We start from the raw sequence: 18,703 nt of genomic DNA on the forward strand, positions 1-18,703 counted from the left end.
TACAGTATTATAGTGTAACAGAGATGAAATGTCACAGGTAATTTTGGCCCAAGTGCGAGATGCTGTATGATTTGCTACATCTGTGTTTGAGAGAAATGTTTTTTAAGTGTACGTTAGACCCCTAACAAAGTTTTCAAGGCATTGTTGGTGTCTTGTATTTCAGTTTCAGCCCACGTAGTAGTTAATCCCTGCACGAATCCTGCCTCAGCGTAGTGGCGTCAATATGACATTAATAGCACTGGGAGGGCCAAGTGATGCGTAATAAGTGCTGCTAACCTGCTCATGCTTCTCATTTCTCTGCCCCGTGACACATTATCAAAGACGCATTGCACAGATGTGAATACGCCGTCATGCAAGCTTTGTTTCACTAGAGGGAAATCCAATAAACTTAAATTAATGCTCCTGAGGGACTAAGCTACAATATAAACCGCTCTCTAAAAGGTGTTGATATTTTTCAAAGGTAGTTTCATGTTTCAGAGCATCTAATTATAGGAGGGAAGGAGTCGTGCTTTGAATTTAATTTCCTCAAGTTATTTTCGCAGTGGAGCAGTGATCGATAAAATTTCGTCAGTGGAGTGAGATGCTGCACATGCACACATAAGCAAACAGATGTTTACATGAAATAACAAACCGAAAGGAGTAATGATTACACTTAGTATTTTTTTCCATAGTGATGTTAGTGATAATGGTAGATCATTTTGTATTATTTACCCCTTTAATTTTCTCTTTCCTCTCACTCAGTTTTCCCTGGTCGGTGACTCATTCCTGCCATTCCTTTAGCCCCTTTACCATTAGTCTCTTAGCAACCAGGGCTTGATCCCTCAGGATGCAGTCAGGAAACTCCTCATCTCCTTTTTTCTGATGTAAAATTAGAAAACAGGAACCAGGGACTGGCAACATAATCCCTAATTCTACTCCCTGCAGGCCTTGATGTAACTTAAATCAACAGATTGTAAAACCATCTAAGAAATGGTCTCAGTGGTCATTAGAGTATGAGAGAGAAGAAACATGGTGACATTATCTTTGGACTCTAAGTAATTTGAATTTAATATAGATTCATGATAAAATGGACCAAATCAAACGCCTTGAATTGACTTAATATAGCTAATTTCTGTTTTATTCATGATTGGGAGAGTGGGTGCAGGTTCAGTGCCAAAAGACTGAATGGTTCTAATGGTTTTGTTTTCATTTTAGCTTGATTTACACAACCTGTTACTCTGAACGCAACTGGCTTTTCACTTGAAGCTTTTAGGTATCTTTTCTTCCCCTCAAAATGCCAGTAGCCTGCAATAATATTGTAACTGGCGATTCTTTTTCTCTTCCTCAGGATGGGAGGAATGATAAAGCATATTTTTCTCAACTGTCTGAGACTAAAAATAACTAATGAAATTATTGCGGAGATTCTACCGGGAAGGCCACCTCACCCTTTACTCCTTGCCCAAGACTTAAATTTCTCAGTAGCCTTTAACGTAACACGTCCCACAGTTACTCTGGAAAGATCATTATATTTCTCTCTTTTTCCATGGTTACTAAAGCATAGGCCTATCATCATCATCATTATCATCATCAACATCATCATCATCATCATTATCATCATCTTATCTACAAAAACTATGAGATACCATTACTCACATATTAAATGTCAAATGTCCTGTAGATGAAAAGCAATGATTGTAATTATAGACGAGTAGAGATGCTCCACAAAAGGACAGAGACATTGTTGCAGTGTCAAGCTCACAGTTTTACTTCAGAGCTATCATCAGGAGCACGTAGAAGCTAATAAATACCAGGTGCAAGTACTGAGCCATCCGAGCCATCCGCCAGCACAACTGTTACTTATTAGCTGTTTCCTGGCAGCTCTGCTCTTTTATGCTTAAAATATTAGTGGATCAGTGGAGTTTTTTTTTTTTTTTTTTCTGGTTGAACTGATGTTATGATAGCGAATGTCTGAGTGTGCCACTTGAATGAACTCCCACTTGCAAACAGCAGATGAGTAGATGGGTGGTGCAGATGAGTAGATGGGAACAGTGTAAACAGATCGTTCAACAGAGCACATTGAATTCACCAACAGAAATTTAGGACATACAGAAATGAATGAATCAACACAGAAAGAGAATGTGGGGCAGCAACACAAACACCCACACCCACACACACACATGCCATGTTTCAATAATTATACCAAACACATGCTCGTAACTGTATCAGTTAAGTAGTGACGCATGTTCTACGTCACACTGTGACTAACAGGCTTAAGTAGCTCTTCAAAGAGTGGTTTGACATTGAAACACAAAAATGCCACAGGGGGGGGGATGTTACACTGTATATTACTTTCTAACGCCCTACTGAAAATGCTTCAAGTGAGGGTGACCATACACCATGGCTACCGGAATGACACGACTCCTGTCTCTCTCTGGTCTGAGGAGGAATGAGACATAGAGAAGAGAAAACATATAGTTTTTTTTTTTTGGTGGATAACTCAACACATCCACCCCCAGAGGAGGAGGGTCCTGACGTAACCAGTACCAGTTTTCCAGTCAAAAGTGAAAATCTGTTGCTTTTTTTGGATGCCATTTCAATTTTATCTGACTGTCTTGTCACATGAGGTCATCTCCTATGTTTTCCAGGACCGACATACGTCGTTAAGATTTCCAGTGGGCCCGCAGCAAACGGCTGTCTATTACCTTCAAAAGAGACAAGGACAGAACTCTGCCCTGTCTGTTTGTGAAGGTAATTTTGATACTGCACAGTTGTCTGCTCTCACCAGTCTTCATTTTTATTATTTCATAAACTCATTTATTACTCATTTGAACTTTTCAGTCACATTTTTACTTTTAGTCAAAGTGTTGGATTTTTATAAAGTTCTGGTGAACACTAAAATGTGTTCAGACAACCAGTGCATCAACTGTACAATTTAAACTAGCTACATAGCGTGTGTGTGTGTGTGTGTGTGTGTGTGTGTGTCTGATCTGATTAATTCTCACTTCTGCTTGCAAGATACAGTCTTAGTTAGTCTCAGATACTGATGAGCCACACTTTCATTCTCAGCTGGAAAGGATTTTTGGTGATTTTTACCAAATGCAGATACCAAACATCTGCTCCGCCACTTTGTCACATTGCATCATTTCCTCCCCCTAACACACATCCTGTAAAGCTATGGATCAAAATTATACAATAACAATTAAGCAGCCCATTCCACAGCACTTACATGACATTTCAGTATGAAGGTGGTGGGAGGGGTTCTCTGCAGGACGTCAACACTTAAGTTGATGGTAAGGCGACTCTGACAATATCCTGCTTCTCATGACTCACTCTTAAATGACAGAGTGTGGGCAACAGCCTGACAGTTCAGTGCTCGCCACTCAGATCACTGGCAGCAGTGTCTGTAGTGCATGATACTAGTAGAAGTTTTAGGGAAAGGATACATGCTTATTTTTATATTAAGGCATGAATGTACTTTAACTCCCCAACTTGTGCAAGAAAGGTGGATGCAGGGAGGAGATAAATGGCTAAGCCTTAGACACAAGACACACTGAGCAGTATTTAGTAAAATCTAAAAATAATCTTTACTGGACTCCATTCATGAAAACCATAACTGGAAGACTGGTATAAAGCATCTAGGTCACCATGGAGCTCCATTCCCGCTCAAGCCTCAAAAATGAGATAGAAGCTGTCGGAAACTCATCCAGATTAGAGCTCACGTTTGGTTTAGCATAATCCTCGACTCTGGCATCACCAGCAAAGCGTAATGATTAGAGATGATGCACAAACAAAAGTGCACATTCACATGTGTGTGTTTGTGGCTGTGTACACAGCTGGATTTATAGCTAACCAACGTCACAGGAGGGGGGAGTCATCCATTAAGGTTATTTGATGAGTATTTTTAGCTGTATGCATCAATGCAAAACAAAAGGATGAATGACATCACATTAATAAAGCAAATCGTGCAGCTTGTCGTCATGCCGTTTATATTGTGAAATTGCACATTTGTGTGAAGGAAATCGACAGTGATAAATGTTAAGTTCAATGTGAATTACATTTATTTTTTACATTTTCCCATAGTTGAAAATTATATATAGTTTTCTATGTCAAAGAGTACATAGAGTTTGAAATGTCTGTACTTCTGCCCTTATCCATTATTCTGTCATTTCTTTCAGTTTGAGCAAAAAGGCTTTTAAGGACAGGAAAGACATTAAGCTTTTACTTCACAAGGAAACCATTGCCTGAACAATGACAGAAAAAAAAAGGCAAAGAACAGACCATTCCCCTGCTCTCTAAGTCGGTTATACCTGTAGGTCAATTATGTAATTTCACACAATTAGAGCATGTGCTTGAGTGGCTCCATTTCTGGTGTGTGTAAAGACAGAAAAAAAGGACTGACACACTCCCCAAAAAGGAAGGAAGGTACAGAAAAGAAATAAAACGAATGACAAAGGCTCAAGTGTACTGGAGTGCTTGACGGATAATTTTCTTCACAAGGTTTCATTTTCACTTCAATTACTGTAGTTTTCACGAGGAGTAAATTTAGACAGCAGTACCCACACAAACACACATGAGCTAAAGCCCTGTTTGTTGCAATCTGTTATGTAACAGTTCAGATTCTCTTATACTGTGAAGAAAAATTATTGCTTTTTGTATCTGGCTTGATCATTTGAGCCTGATGTGTCATCTTATACATGCGCTAGGTCAGACATCAGCTGCCTAGAAGTTATCTTGAGTGAGGACCAGGCTTTTCTAAATAAACCACCACCAAACCACCACAGTATGTACTTGAATGAAAACGCATGTGACGTACGTGACTGAGTGCAACTAGTGTACCCACTCTTTCTACACATAAATAAAACCTTTATCCTAAATGCAGGGGTAACAAACGTCAAAGCCAGTTCAGGATCAAGTGCACATTTAGTCTTTGTCCTTACTGTGGGTACATGCAGTTAGCAGCAAATTGATAATCAGGAGTTAGTGGAGCTGCTCCCAAACAGTTTGCATTCAAAGAGGGTAGAGGACCAGTCACGCACCTTAGGCAGTAAACTGCGGGGAAAATGGACCTTAGCTCTGCTTTCAGTGCTGGAAACTAAGTTGTCAGCATCACAAAGTCACTATGTGATGTAACTTCCCAAAATCGGCAGTAACAGCGGCCGCCGTAAAGACGGCACGGTGTACAGATGAGTACAGATAGACTCATTACCACAGTCTCAAATCAGTTCTTTTAACAAACCTACGTATGTGAATCACTCACTTTGGAATATCATTAACAGAAAATTTGTGAATTAATCCATTCTGTGTAGGTGTGTGTACGTGCACAAATAGTTACTGATGAAAGTAGGGCAGCACTAGCACTGTGAATAACAAGTGCTGCAGTGTTTTGTAACATCCCAGTGTAGTGCTGCAGAGTCCCATTCGCAATTTCAGTCACTAACTCTTCATTCATAAGCGAGACAGACACACAGACAGACAGACAGAGGAATAGAGGGGGAGGGAAGTGGAATTTTTTTTTGGGGGGGGGCAATGATTAGATTAAAAAGGAAACTGGAAATAAAGATGTGAGCGACATTGAAGAGGACAGAGGACAATGTAAAGGTAATACTCAGAAAAGAGAGCAAGAGGGAGAGCGTGCTCAAAATAGCAGCAGTTGGGTCAGATGATGAGAGAATCAAAGAAGTCATAAGACAAATTTTGTAAGTGGAATGAAGCAAAATGCAAGTACAGAAAGAGCCCAGGTTTTTTTCTCAGAGCTAGCACTGTAAAATGTCCTCCACCTACTTATAAATTAAGATTAATTAAGCCATTTTTTTCAAGTCTCCCTCTGGCTACATTTATCTTTAGTTGCTTGTCGTGTTACATTGAGGACAATGGAGACAGAGCCAAGCTGCACAAGAGGATCCTGAGTAGGTGACAAATATGGAAAATGGAAAAGGCTCTTGACAGAGCAGCAGCTTCAAAGAGCCACATACAGCTCTCAGTAGAATGTGGATGGTCAAGCAAGTACATACATACACGACCTACTGTAGCTATAACAAGGTTAAGAAGCCACAAAAGCGGTACAGAAAGAGAGGGATGGATAAGGCGACTACCACCCTAGAACTGTAATTTTCGTTGACTTCTGAGAAAGCACAGAAAGCTGTTCCAGGGCTTGAAAGCACATACAGTATCTGCAGCAGCATACTGTACAGAAGCACAGCCTGAGCCGGACATGGTTCAAGCCATGCCATCCCTCAGAGATAGAGCTTACCTATGCACAGATAGAGGCCAACCACTCAGACACTGGAGAGATGAAGCAACTTCTACAACTCCTCTTTAAGATTCTTGGTTAGAAAATATATAAATAAATGAAAATACAGGATTTTTGCCTGCTCTTAAGTTCCTGATTGTATTCCGTACTAAAAAACATTTTTAAAAAGTACGTGGATACACCTATGATGCACAAGTTTCTATTGTTCTAGTGGACCTTTTAAGACAATCTGCTGTCACTTATTTCTGCCCCATTAACCCCATTACCATTCTGTTCAAAGGAATGCATTTTATTAAGCGTTGCTGTATATTGGGTAAACATTAAATAAAGGGCTGGTTTGTTTTAGCTTGTAAGTCTCCTTGATTTTTATTATTAATTTGAATTCATATATATGTATTAGGTGAACCTGGATGAAACTAATGCAGTATAATGGAACAGGCCTTTCAGTAAATCCTCCTTCATGAGAATTATAATGTTCAGTATTTGCTGAATCTGTTTGAAAAGTGTTGGTTTATTTTAATGGTCAGTGTGGAGGCTGTAATTGTGGTAATGTTTAAGTGTACTGAGAAGTGTTCCTAATAGTTGGTCAAGTCTAATTCCTATAAATGGGATGGACAAAAAATTAGGAACACATCTCAGTATAGGGTTAGTTTATATACAGTGGTGGCCAAAAGTCTGAGACCACTTTCCCATGTAGCCTCACATATTGCTTTCAAAATAAGTCTCAAAAAGGTAACAGGTAAGGTATATCATAAAGGTTCTTAGAAGCTATTCTAGTCTATATGGGGATATAGTGGTATAGCTTTATTGCAGATCAACTTCTGTTAGGACATGTACATGTGTGCATACATGTCTTGCTATGGTTGTGGGGACAAATCTGGGTTTGAAACAATCTGTGAGGTTATTTTGGCCAGTTGTGACAGCTCCAAAAGGCTTTTTGAAGGACACCTGCAGTGACTGAGGCCAGTGTCAAGTTGAGTCTCTACGACGTGAATGAAACTGAAAGTAACGTCCTTTGTAAAGGTTGAAACGTGAAGAGTGAAGTACACGCACCAAGCGCATTCAAAATTTCTCCAGTAATTTTCGAATACTTTTATTGTTATGCTCTACCGGGGCAATCATCCGTAATTGTGTCATCAGTTCAGCTCTTTCTTGTTAGACTTTCTGCACGACCTAAAAACATGTTCAAATGAGCGCAGCGCAATCACCTGCTTCTTACAGTGTGTTTTGTCTGTATGCTAATCAGGCTGCGCGGACTCCGTGACGGGATTGGTCGAAGCAGAGAGGAGGAGCCTCCAACTCCACGGCCGGCTTCTCCTATTGGTGCGACAATGATCCTGCGAGTTCTCACCACAGCTGTAGTCGTTCAAGCATTCAGAGGAAAAGAGCTTAAGAACCCGGCCAGCACATCATTAGTGGCGGCTGACCTGATAGGCAGCGCGCCTCTTTACCGCCTTTGTCAACGTGTGTGTAATTTGTGATTTGGTTTGAGATGCTGGTAGTGATTGTTGGGGACTGGGTTAGTTTTAAAATTGTGATTGTGCATCACACCCTTAGAAAAAGACTGTTGGACACATTAGGAACAGGGGTGCTGCTTGTGTTTTGGGGTTGGTTAAAATCGCACAGTTGGGCTCTTTTTTTGGCTTCTGTTCCCCTGCTTTAGTTATCCTCTCACCTTGTTTGTATTTTTGTTTCCTTATTTAACATCTGGGTTATGCAATAAATTTGATTTACGAATAACACCTGGTTTTATGTCGTTTCCCTTTTCCCCCTAGCTGTGTCGTAACAAAGACTGCCAACATATGGTGACTGGGGGGACAATACACCATGATTTCTTTGTATATGGAAACCAACATGGCTGCAACTGAAACCTGGCTCTGTGAGCAGTCCATGATCAGTAAGTGAAATACTCGGTGAGTAAAATTTCCCGGGCTGTTATGTCTTCTTTGCTTGCAGAAATCAACTGCCTGGTACTGGATGTGAGTCCCACAGCGTCTGAGGTTTTTCTTTCCCAGGAAAGTGGTTCCACAAAGGGTTTATATCTTGATGCTTCATGTGAACAGTGCAACATCTACTGGCCTGAATGCAAAATGGGCAAATACAAATGTTCGTAAGTTACAAATTGAATGTAAGTATAAGGTAAAGCATGATTGTATTTTATATTCCAAGCATAGATTTATATACTGTCAAAGCAAATCAAAATGTTTTGTATGAATCGAATGTGTCAATATCAGTTAAGCTCAATGTCTTAGTTTTAACTTAAGTGTTGGCAAAATACATGTATCTTTAGTTTTAAATGTCAGTGTTGGTGGTTGTGCTGTAAAGGTGCAATATAAGATGTGGCCAGGACTTTAGTTTAAAATGTTCAAAAAATGAATCAACACTATCAGCAGTGTGTGAAGGAGACGCAGTGATGTCATGATCTCCATCTGTTGTATTTCAGTTATCGACTGAAATGACCTGTCCTGTGTTGTAATACCACTTTTTGACAGATCAGATGATTGATCTTTTATGTTCTGAAGTCCTTTTTACAAATGCTTCAAAAAAATTTCATAGTACGCTTGCAGGAATTTTGAGCACCACATTTTACAGTTTTGTGCTTTGCATGTGTACATAGACAGAAGCTCTTCCTCTTTCAGTGTTTTTGTGTGTGTTCTTCACATGTACATGTATCATTTATTCAGATTTAGTCATAAATTCTTGTTTTTATAACAGTATATGGTAAATGAAGTTTAAATGGATGATTGATACATCTTTTATCTTAAGTCCTTAGAATGCTTCAAAAACATTTCATAGTCAAAAGAGGAGCTGCTTATGTCCTTATTTTTCCTTTTGTCTTTTTATAGGGATGGCAGCATCCACCTCGGGCCAGAACCACACCTTGCCCTAAGTGACTCTCACTTGCGTGACGTCTTGCGCATCAAAACCACTGTTTTTGAGCCAGACCTGGACTACATACTGCAGTCGAAATCTCAGTATCACCCTTCAAATTAGTGCAGGCAAGATATGTGTTTAGTCCTCTGATGTGAATAAATTCTAAAATCTCAGTGAATTGATTTTTTTTTTTTTTTTTTTTTTTTTTTGTGATGATCAAAACCACAGTTTTGAATATGCCCGGACCACTGTTTTGAATTTAGAAGTTTACAGTGAGCATTTAATGGTGAATAATATGTAATTTTTCAAATGAACCTAGATATGTTTCATCTTCCCAAAAGTTTTTTTCCAGACAGGCTTTTTCTTCATTTTATGTGGTCTTCAAATATGAAAGGCAGAGAGATTTTGGCAAAAACTTGAAAATGAAGTATGCCATTTGCAATAAAAATTTCATAAAATAGTTCATTTGTATTTAATGTTAATGGTTCAAAGAATGTCAGGCTGAATGGTCGGCCCCCACACATTTTCACCTTACCAAATCTGGCCCTCTTTGCAAAAAGTTTGGACACCCCTGTTTTAAGGTTATGTAACCACTGTTGCTATGGTGGCAAGTTTACATACATTGGTCAATAACTGACCCCATAATCAAACAATTTAGGAATAATTAATGAAGTCATCATGTTGCAACTCATTTATTTACAAAAGAACGGGTTACAATAATATTGCCATAGAGGATTATTTTTGTCTCAATATTTTGTTATCAGTCAGATGACTATTATATCACCGACAGCGAGCCAAACCAGCAAGCTAGCTGCAGTCTCCCCTGGTGGAATTCTGTTTACTGTGTGCTTTTACTACTGTTCTTCATCCTTTTTTTTTTTTTTTTTTTTTTTTTTTTTCCCCCCCATCTCCTCATACGACTTCAACTGCTTTGTCATACAAATTTAATTAATTTGCAATTTCTTCTAGGCAAACTTCTTCCGTTTAGGCACTTCTAGTACTTGGTTTAAGTTTGGGTAAGATTATGATCTTCTTTGAGGGTTTGGGTTGAAGGGTTAACAATGGCTTCTAACATTATGTTTATTTACTTTTAACCAAAGCCATGAGTTTTCTCTAACCTTAACCAAAGCGCTAGGGCCCTGGATACGGGCCCAGGTCTGTGGTGTGGCAGTCGTGCTTTGCATGCTCGCCAATCCAAACCAAACCACTTCCTGGTGACTGCTGCTGTTAACAAATGTAGTGCATTCCTTCAAAACAACAAAAAAACTAAAACATTTCCTCTGAACATAATCCAGCCAGCGATTATGTGTCCTACAAAACGTATTTGCTTTTGCAGTTTTGTGATAGCCTAAACTTAATTTCTAGCAGACAGGGTTGCTGTTTTTGGTGAAAAAAGCTGTGATAAACCCACTGCAGGCTACCAAAACAACACCAAACGACAGCCAGACAAAGCTGGCATTTAGCAGCTTAAGAGCCAAATGTTTTTCTCAAGTTTATTGGAGAGCAAAACAGCACTAAATGGAGATTGAACATTGGACTTACATTCATCTGGTGGAAACACGACTCCACATTAATGCAAATGTTGCTCTGTACAGTATATTCTTGATAATATGTAAATGCACAACAGTTTTGACACAAGTTTGCCATATCAGTGATTTGGAGTTGGATTTTTAAAATATTCTGCAGCCAAATTCTGCAACTAAATATATATATTTTTTTTTTTTCAAATTTAGCTTCAGAATACTAAGCTACAGCAGTGACACCTTAACATTTAATGTTTTCAAGGCGAGAGCAGACAAACACTCAGACATGAACTCTTTTTTGACAAGAGTCAAGAACATGTCTCCAAATGTTGCATCACTGGCAGAATTTAAAGCCCCCAGGGTCCTTGAGATGCCCTGCCTCTATTATAACAGCCCGCTAATGAGGTTCCATTTATAGACTGCTCATTTATATGATGTCAGTGCTCAGGTCAAGCCAACACACACACACACCCATATATCCATATTTAACTTGAAAAGGGGCACATTCCTAATGGATACATGTAATTTATGATAAAAAGTCTTGCTTTCCTAATTTATTAGTTGAGTGATTTGTGTTTGGGGTTCCTCTTGACCCAAATGTATACTGTTACAGTTACATAACTTCCTTTCATTTGATTAGAAACTGAAACTTGACGCTTTACTTGACGGCGATGGCCTCAAGAAACCCCTGACCAACCACGACCAACCATGACATTGCTGCTGCCCTTGGATGTAATTTCATTGAATCTCTTTTCATGATAGATGAGGCTACAATTGTTTGCATTTAACATGCAGCTGATGTCCTGATGTGTCTTACCATCTTCTGCCTGACACTCTTGCAGTTGGGGCAGCTGCCCTCCCCTCACCTGACTGGAGCAAACAAAGAGAGAGCATCAGATTGATGTATTCAGCCTGGACACTTTTAATGTTTCATAGATATCTTTGCCACCTTTGGATATCTTAAGGAAACTGCTTTGTAAACCTTTCCCAATATCATCTCAACCCAAGTAGATGCCATTTTTCATATTTATACTCATAAATGAATTTAAGTTTCATATCCTCTGGATAGCTACATTGTCTATCAATGTAGCATTAAGCTACCGCAATGCAATTTTAGCCATGTAAATAGAACAAACTTCTTATGAGTTATATGCAAATAAACCATTTTTCTAAATTAACAGTGTAAAGTAATCTTCTGTATGTGTGACAAACTAATGCATATCGACATACAGCTGTTTAGCAACAATTAACCACAACAGGCAAAGTGGTTTATTTTGTGTTTTGTAATGTATGGAGTTTCTATTTCTTCAGAAGAACTAGTGAGCATTGTGTGTGTCATCAGCTGTCACCACACCGTCTGCGTGGTTGGAGGTCAGACAGCCTGTCTCTTGTCAGTGGTCACAACCTCAGCTCTGGGTCAGGCCAAAGGTCGGCTTTGAGACGATCAGAGCACCATATGGTGCCAAACTTCTGAAGTCTTCCAGATTGCCAAAAACAATCACTGACTGTGTTCTCTGTTAAGTTGATGTTGAACCGATTAGGACAAGACGCTGACTATTCATTGTGTCACATTTAGGGGCCCCTGATCCCCTCCCAGGGTAGAAGCCTCCCCAAGCAGGATTGTAACACCTACAGAGAAGATCTTTACCTCTCTGCTGGTTCTACTTCTTGATGCCACTGAAGTGTTTTATATTATACAACCAGAGGGGTCATTTATTGTACCGTCGTCTTTCTCCTCAACTTGATAACAAGCCATCTGCTTTTTTTCAAAATTTTGTCACCATCTGTAACTTTTGGAAAGTGTATTCCTCCCTCTGCAGATGGAAAACTCTTTTTGTTTTCCTTCATACTTGGGGAGCTTTGTAATCTGTCGCTCTAACTTGGCCAGCTTTCTGGTTTTGTTCTCAAGCAAGTTATGACAGATGTTGCATTTAGGTCATTGTCGCTGTTTTCAATAAAACTAAACTCAATTTATCTATCAGTACTCATTCTTCATTTAGCCGGTAATGAACTCAGCAATGTGGAATGGAGAAATTGCGGTGTTACAGCTGTGGGGAGTATCATGTGCTGTACATCAGCATATGTGATATTTTTAGCACTGTAATTTTATTTTTAGTTGTTTGTATTTTGTCTCAGTCTTATTACCACGTCAGTGAAAACCTCTTCATTCGGTGTAGTGGTGATCAAATGTGTCACTTAAGGGGCAAGAAAATGGGGTTTGTTGTCAAGATGAATGGGTTCTGGAGGACAGCCAGGTGGCCAAAGGATGACTGTGACACAGAGGGCAGAGGAGAAAAAGACAGATAAAGGATGGAACAGGACCACCCGTCTTCATGTTTGTAATTTTGAACTCATAGTTGAGTACTGGAACTATTTTAGTGATAGGGTACCATCAAGTGTAGCAAAAAGTATTGTATGATGGTACAGAAATGGCATACAAAACAAAATATGACCAATAATGGTTGATAATGGAAAACAAAACAGGAAATGCTTCGATACATTTTTGAAAATTATTCTTAAATAAAGCTCTACTGGCAAAGAGCAAGTATGCAGAGAGAAGGAGGGTAGACAGGCTTTGTAAGTGACGATGTGATGATGATCTTTTATAACACAAACACAAAATGTAGATAAAACAACACTTCACAACTCATCAAAACTTCTTCAAACAGTCCAACTTCTTCATTGTATTATATTCCTCGCTGTGATATGGCCATCTGATAAGACTGATGGACCCCCAGCTCGTCTCTCGCTCGCAGTAACTGAAGAAGAGTTAAAAAAAAAAAAAAAAACACTGTAAAGACGGGACATGAAAGAGAAGAAGATGAAGTATGAAATGTAAATTTAAGGTAATTCCTAAAAGGAAATCATGCATCAGAGCAAACACACCAAGCTATTGCACGAATAATAATTTCCAAAAGAAAATCTATAAAACAAGATAAATGAATACTTGGAAAGAGGCTGTTTTGCTCTAATTGGAGGGGACACGACTGGAATGAGCTTTTAACCTTTTCTTGTGACTAACAGGAAGTGGTATCATACAAATTTAAGTAAACAGTGCTCCTTGCTCCTATTGTTAAGCCACTATTGGTCAGTCTGCTATTTTAGTCCAGACTGAATTATCTAAAAAAAAAAACTTATTGGATGGATGCCATGAGACATGAATGGAAGACATTCATGGTTTTCAGACCATATCCTAATGTCTTTGGTGATTTCCTGACTTTTCCTGTAGCACTGTCATGAGATTGACATTTGTGGTTTTGGGGGAAATGCCTCGATGTAGCTACTGGGTAGATGGTTATGAAATTTGCTTCAGACATTCTTGAAACCCTCTTGACTTTCAAACACAAGGTTTATCGCTTTAGTTTGTTGAGTTGCGTGACATCATTCTCATGAATTCAAAGCGTGTGTGGCTTTCACTGGCAGGGTAAACACTCAAGTGTTTATAATTGCATAGCTAATTCAAACATAGTTATTATGAATACACTAAGTTGTAATTATTTAGTTACTTACTAATTTCACAAAAGTCACTTGGATGCCTTGTTAAAATGCTCGCTTTGATGATTTCCACTTTGGGCAGAGCCAAGTTCAATGACAAAATATAAATACATTGCACGCATCCTCTTTTATATTTTCAGTTCCTTGATGATGATTTTAGGTTGTGGCCTTGACAGTAGCCTACAGTGACCAAACATAAAATCCCCATCCAAGTACAGAAAGTGGATGACTATAATTAGTTTTGGAAAGGGCACTGCTGTAATCAGACACATTTTGTCATTGTGGGCAGCAGAAGTTTACTGTATAATCATTGTATGTTTTATTCTTAGTTTCTTCTTCAACCTTTCTGCTGCATATGAAAGTATAGGAGGTTTAGTCAGTTCATACTACCCTGTCATCACGATAATTATATTACTCACTTCTCCTTTCCTAATCAGTAGCTCACAATGTAAGTGTAGAGTTGGCGTTAAAGCTATTATGGACTTTTTTTTTTTGTAATGTGCTCTTGTCATGGTTTGCATTCATGTGAGGACCAAAACAGCCAGGAGCCTCTGATTACCTGCAGGCTGAGGTCGAAAAGAACGTGACAATTCGTCTTAAAATAGGCAAAGTGCTAATTATGCTATCATGGAATCTGTTATTGCTGTGGTAAAACAGGTTAAAAGTTATTTTCTTTTATGCATGTTTAAACATAGAAGCACAATTTTGTTTTACAAATGAAGTTGTATTTAGATTTGTGTGTTACTTAAATGAGAAGGGTATAATTCGATAGAAGGTGAAACTAGCATACTCATGTAAAAAGTCGCAATTGCAAGTAGAAAGTATCCAGCATACAGGTAAGAGAGTGTGTGAAGTTTATTTCCATATAGCCTTATACTTTATTTTACCTTTTACCTGTAGACAGATTTCTTCTAACCAACACATTTAATCTCACAATCAAGAATTAGCATACGTTTGCTATTTTCAAATAGCAATGAAACAGTAGGCTATATCTCTAGAGGTGCCGTGCTATTAAAAATCATGTGTCAAATTTAAGGTCATATAAGCAGGCCACACTTCTTCAATATTCATTGATATTTTTGCATGTATGCAAGTCATTTAACAAAGAATTGTTACGTGACCTGTGTGATGACCTGTGAACATGATGCAATGTCTATACAAGGCAACTTTGGAGCTGCACTGTACACTAAAAGGTGTTCTTTTCTTTTCTTTTCTTTTCTTTTTCTCATCTTAAAAACTATGTCTGCATATTGGAAAACAGTTAAGTGAAATATATGTTGGGTTAAGACGGTAAACAAGCTTATTATCCCAAACATCTAAACACCTTTAAATATGTGAAACCTAAAGTTTACCCCTGTTTTTAAATCAGTCACTGTGGAAAAACAAAAATATTCTATTTGTGCCTTGAGGTCAGCGTTAGAATTGAACAGGTTCCCTGATCCTAAACAACACACTGCACATGGATTTGATCAGCCTTTGACAAAAACCTACAATTACCAGTGGCAACGTAAGAACAACAGCCGGGATTCCTACCTGCTTTTGCTTGTCTGTGGTCAGCCAACAACTACTGTTTTCTTCAACCAACAATACATTTCAGGTGAAGGATAAACTTTTGCTCTGGTTACACTGAGGTACTTGATATTTTAACTGACCACAGACATTGGTCACAGATTCTATCATTCTGTATATAATTGTTTTGTTTAAACCAACACTGTCGTCATTCGGTGCTATATCTTAAATGAGGCCATTCGCTGTATTTGCACATGGATGTCAACACAGCCTAATAACAACAGGTTTCTGTGTTTTCATACAGTATTTCCATTCCAAGGCTGTGATTTTAGAAAACAACTTGTTGTCCTTTGTTACATATTGCCATGCAAAGAGTATTTTACAGGAACTTTTTATTTTTCATCAAAGACATTTTGACATTTTTTCACCGCGAGAAAAACATAGGTGTAAATAATAAAAAAGAAATTATGGTTTAATTCCATTTAGCTGCATCTGTTTCAGGGTCCTAATGATGTGCACGCTGGCTAACAGTTCTGTTGTCATGGGTTACTGGGACACTTGAATCAAATACAGTGATCGTTAATGTTATTAGTAACACCTGTGCTTTTCCCACCATGACGAAATGACTGCTGTGAAAAAGATCTGTTGCAACCAATTACAGATAAAGGTAATGACAACATTTATTCCATAAACAGCAAGGTGTGGTAGCAAAACTCCTGAGTGTACTGAATTAAACAAGGGTGCATTTTATTGCTTATGAAGTCAACTTTTAATTTGTAAGAGTGACGAAGACTGAGTGACGGTCTTGCTTTAAAAGTCATGCAGAGCTAAAGTAATTCTAGCTTTAGACATGTTGAGATAAAAAGACTATACTGTAACATATGCCTGCATATGATTCAAATGTAAGTTTTCCTTCTTTGTAAAATTTTTGTTCATGGAACTGTAATGATTATGGCATACAAAGGTACTGTAAATACAGTCAACTTCAGACACACAGTAACTTGTTAACGTATTCTTTAGCTCTCAGTATTTCTGCATTTTTTTCCCCCCATGGCACAAAAGTGCATCTGTATGTTGTTGTTCTCTTTATGCATGTTATTTTTGTCAAATTTTGGAAGACCTAGATTTTAGTGGCATCGGCTTGGTGGGAACTATCTACTAATTTATGCCGAGCTCTTGAGCATGCAGCAAAGGTCTGGCGGCACTCGAGCCCAAGTAGGTCACTGAAGAAAAAAATAGCATCCTTGTTGTCAGCCTTTCTCACCTGTTGGTCCTTCTGCCAGTTGAAGGAATATTTTTCAAAAAGTAGGCTGAGAGGAGGTCAGGCCAACCTTGAGCTGTGAAAAATTATAGAGAAAAGATAGTGTGTTTTATTATATTAAGGACACTACGGTTGATACAATAGGTTTCATCCCAAAATTCTGAGCTGCCAAATGTTTCAGCAGCAGTGTTGTTCCCATTAGTCAATGGATGCTGTGAATAATTTCTAACTGTTCCTCATGAACAATCCTTCACTCTTTGACTCTTGTCTCAGCTGAACATAAGACCACAGAATTGAGTGCCTTTGACGTCATCACTGTGGAATAAGTAGAAAACGTCTTGTAACAACAACGAGTGATTTGATACTCATCTGTCTTGGACACAACTTGTGAGGGATCAGGCTGTCACCATTGCCTTCACGCATTTCCCATCCACAAACAAAGAATCCTGGGAGCTATAATTAATCCTAACTTTAACCTAAATTTTTGCTCATCTGTCAGCAGCATTACCAAAAGAGCCTTCAATCATCTCAGCAATATGCAAATATTCAATACTTTCTTTCCCATTCAGACCTGGAAACACTTATCCATGGCCGCTGTGAAGTTTTTCTGTAAAAGCCATTTAAACTTTTTTTTTTAGGTAATTCAGAAAGCTGCAACCTACATCTTGACTTGGACCAAAAAAATTTGACCATATCATTCTACTTCTTAATCACTTCCACTAGCTACCTGATTTTGCTTGACTTTGATTTTGTTCCTGTTCTATAAAGCATTTAATGGTCAGCATAAAAAGCTCCATTAGCTGCAATATCATGGAACCATTTGCTGTTGCTGTCACCATTATGCTGTTTATCATAACAGCGCCAGCTAAAAATCACCACAGTGCTCTGAGAATGGATGATGAACCTTCCTGAATGGATGATGAAATGCCTGAACTCGGGGGCCACAGAAAACATGCTACCCAAGGGAAGGCAAAAGAACAGACTTCAGAGGCAATATATCTGAAACTGATGAGATGAGACGGGTCAGAACTTTGCAAAGCATTAACAGCAGAGGGAGACAGAGCAAAAAGGGAGCAGGTATTAATGTACAGATGTACTATAGTGACTGGCCACGGAATAGGAGCAATGGAAGTGACTATTCATTGGTATGCTGGTGCTCTCTGCTGGACAGAGAAAATAAATGCAGCACAAGAGAGCAAGAGAGACAGAGCATTAATAGGGTTCTTGCAGGGTTTAATTCAAGGCATAGATCATAAATATTTCACTGTATATAACTGATGCACTAAATCACACCACCACCAGTTACTAATTACAGCTGTGATAGAAATAGCGTACAAAACAATGCAGTATTACTGCCAAAAATAATTCCATCCTGATAACGAGAGGAAAGCATTTCTGAAATATATGTAGATTAAACTGATTTGTGTTTCCCCGGTAGCTCACAAGGTAGAGCGTGTACCACATGTCAAAGCTGAGTGTTGACTGCAGGGGTTTGAATCCAGCCCATATCATATCTTTATACCAGACTGTATTTGAGGGCAATAATCTGCATATTGAGGAAAAAAAAAGAAAAACAGCCTAGCTTCATTTGATATTAAAGGTAAAAACTAAATCATGCTAAACTCATGAGGAAAGGGAAATGAATTTAAATAATGGACATAGTGCCTATAAAAAGGATTCATCCTATTCCTGTTTGGTTTTACAATAATAAGTCATCAAATCAGTTAATGTAATTGGAGTTTTTGACATAGGTGAAAATCTACAAATTGATAGTAGTATAAATTTAGTGTAAATTAGTACCAATATAACATG

General features: G+C 38.5%; 1 long non-coding RNA gene across 3 annotated transcripts; it reads left to right on the forward strand.

Moving 5' to 3' along the window:
• The first annotated feature begins 5,452 nt into the window (after window positions 1-5,452).
• LOC130186800 (uncharacterized) lies at window positions 5,453-9,270 on the forward strand. 3 transcript variants are annotated; one of them, XR_008830350.1, is made up of 4 exons: window positions 5,457-5,577; window positions 7,476-7,552; window positions 8,005-8,142; window positions 9,076-9,270. It is a non-coding gene; the product is annotated as an uncharacterized LOC130186800 (long non-coding RNA). The 3 variants fall into 3 exon arrangements; XR_008830351.1 differs by having other exon boundaries at window positions 8,005-8,126; XR_008830352.1 differs by lacking the exon at window positions 7,476-7,552 and having other exon boundaries at window positions 5,453-5,577; window positions 8,005-8,126.
• The last annotated feature ends 9,433 nt before the right edge of the window (window positions 9,271-18,703 follow it).

This window comes from Seriola aureovittata, chromosome 18 (genome assembly GCF_021018895.1).
Source record: "Seriola aureovittata isolate HTS-2021-v1 ecotype China chromosome 18, ASM2101889v1, whole genome shotgun sequence".
Classification (NCBI taxonomy): Eukaryota; Metazoa; Chordata; class Actinopteri; order Carangiformes; family Carangidae; genus Seriola; species Seriola aureovittata.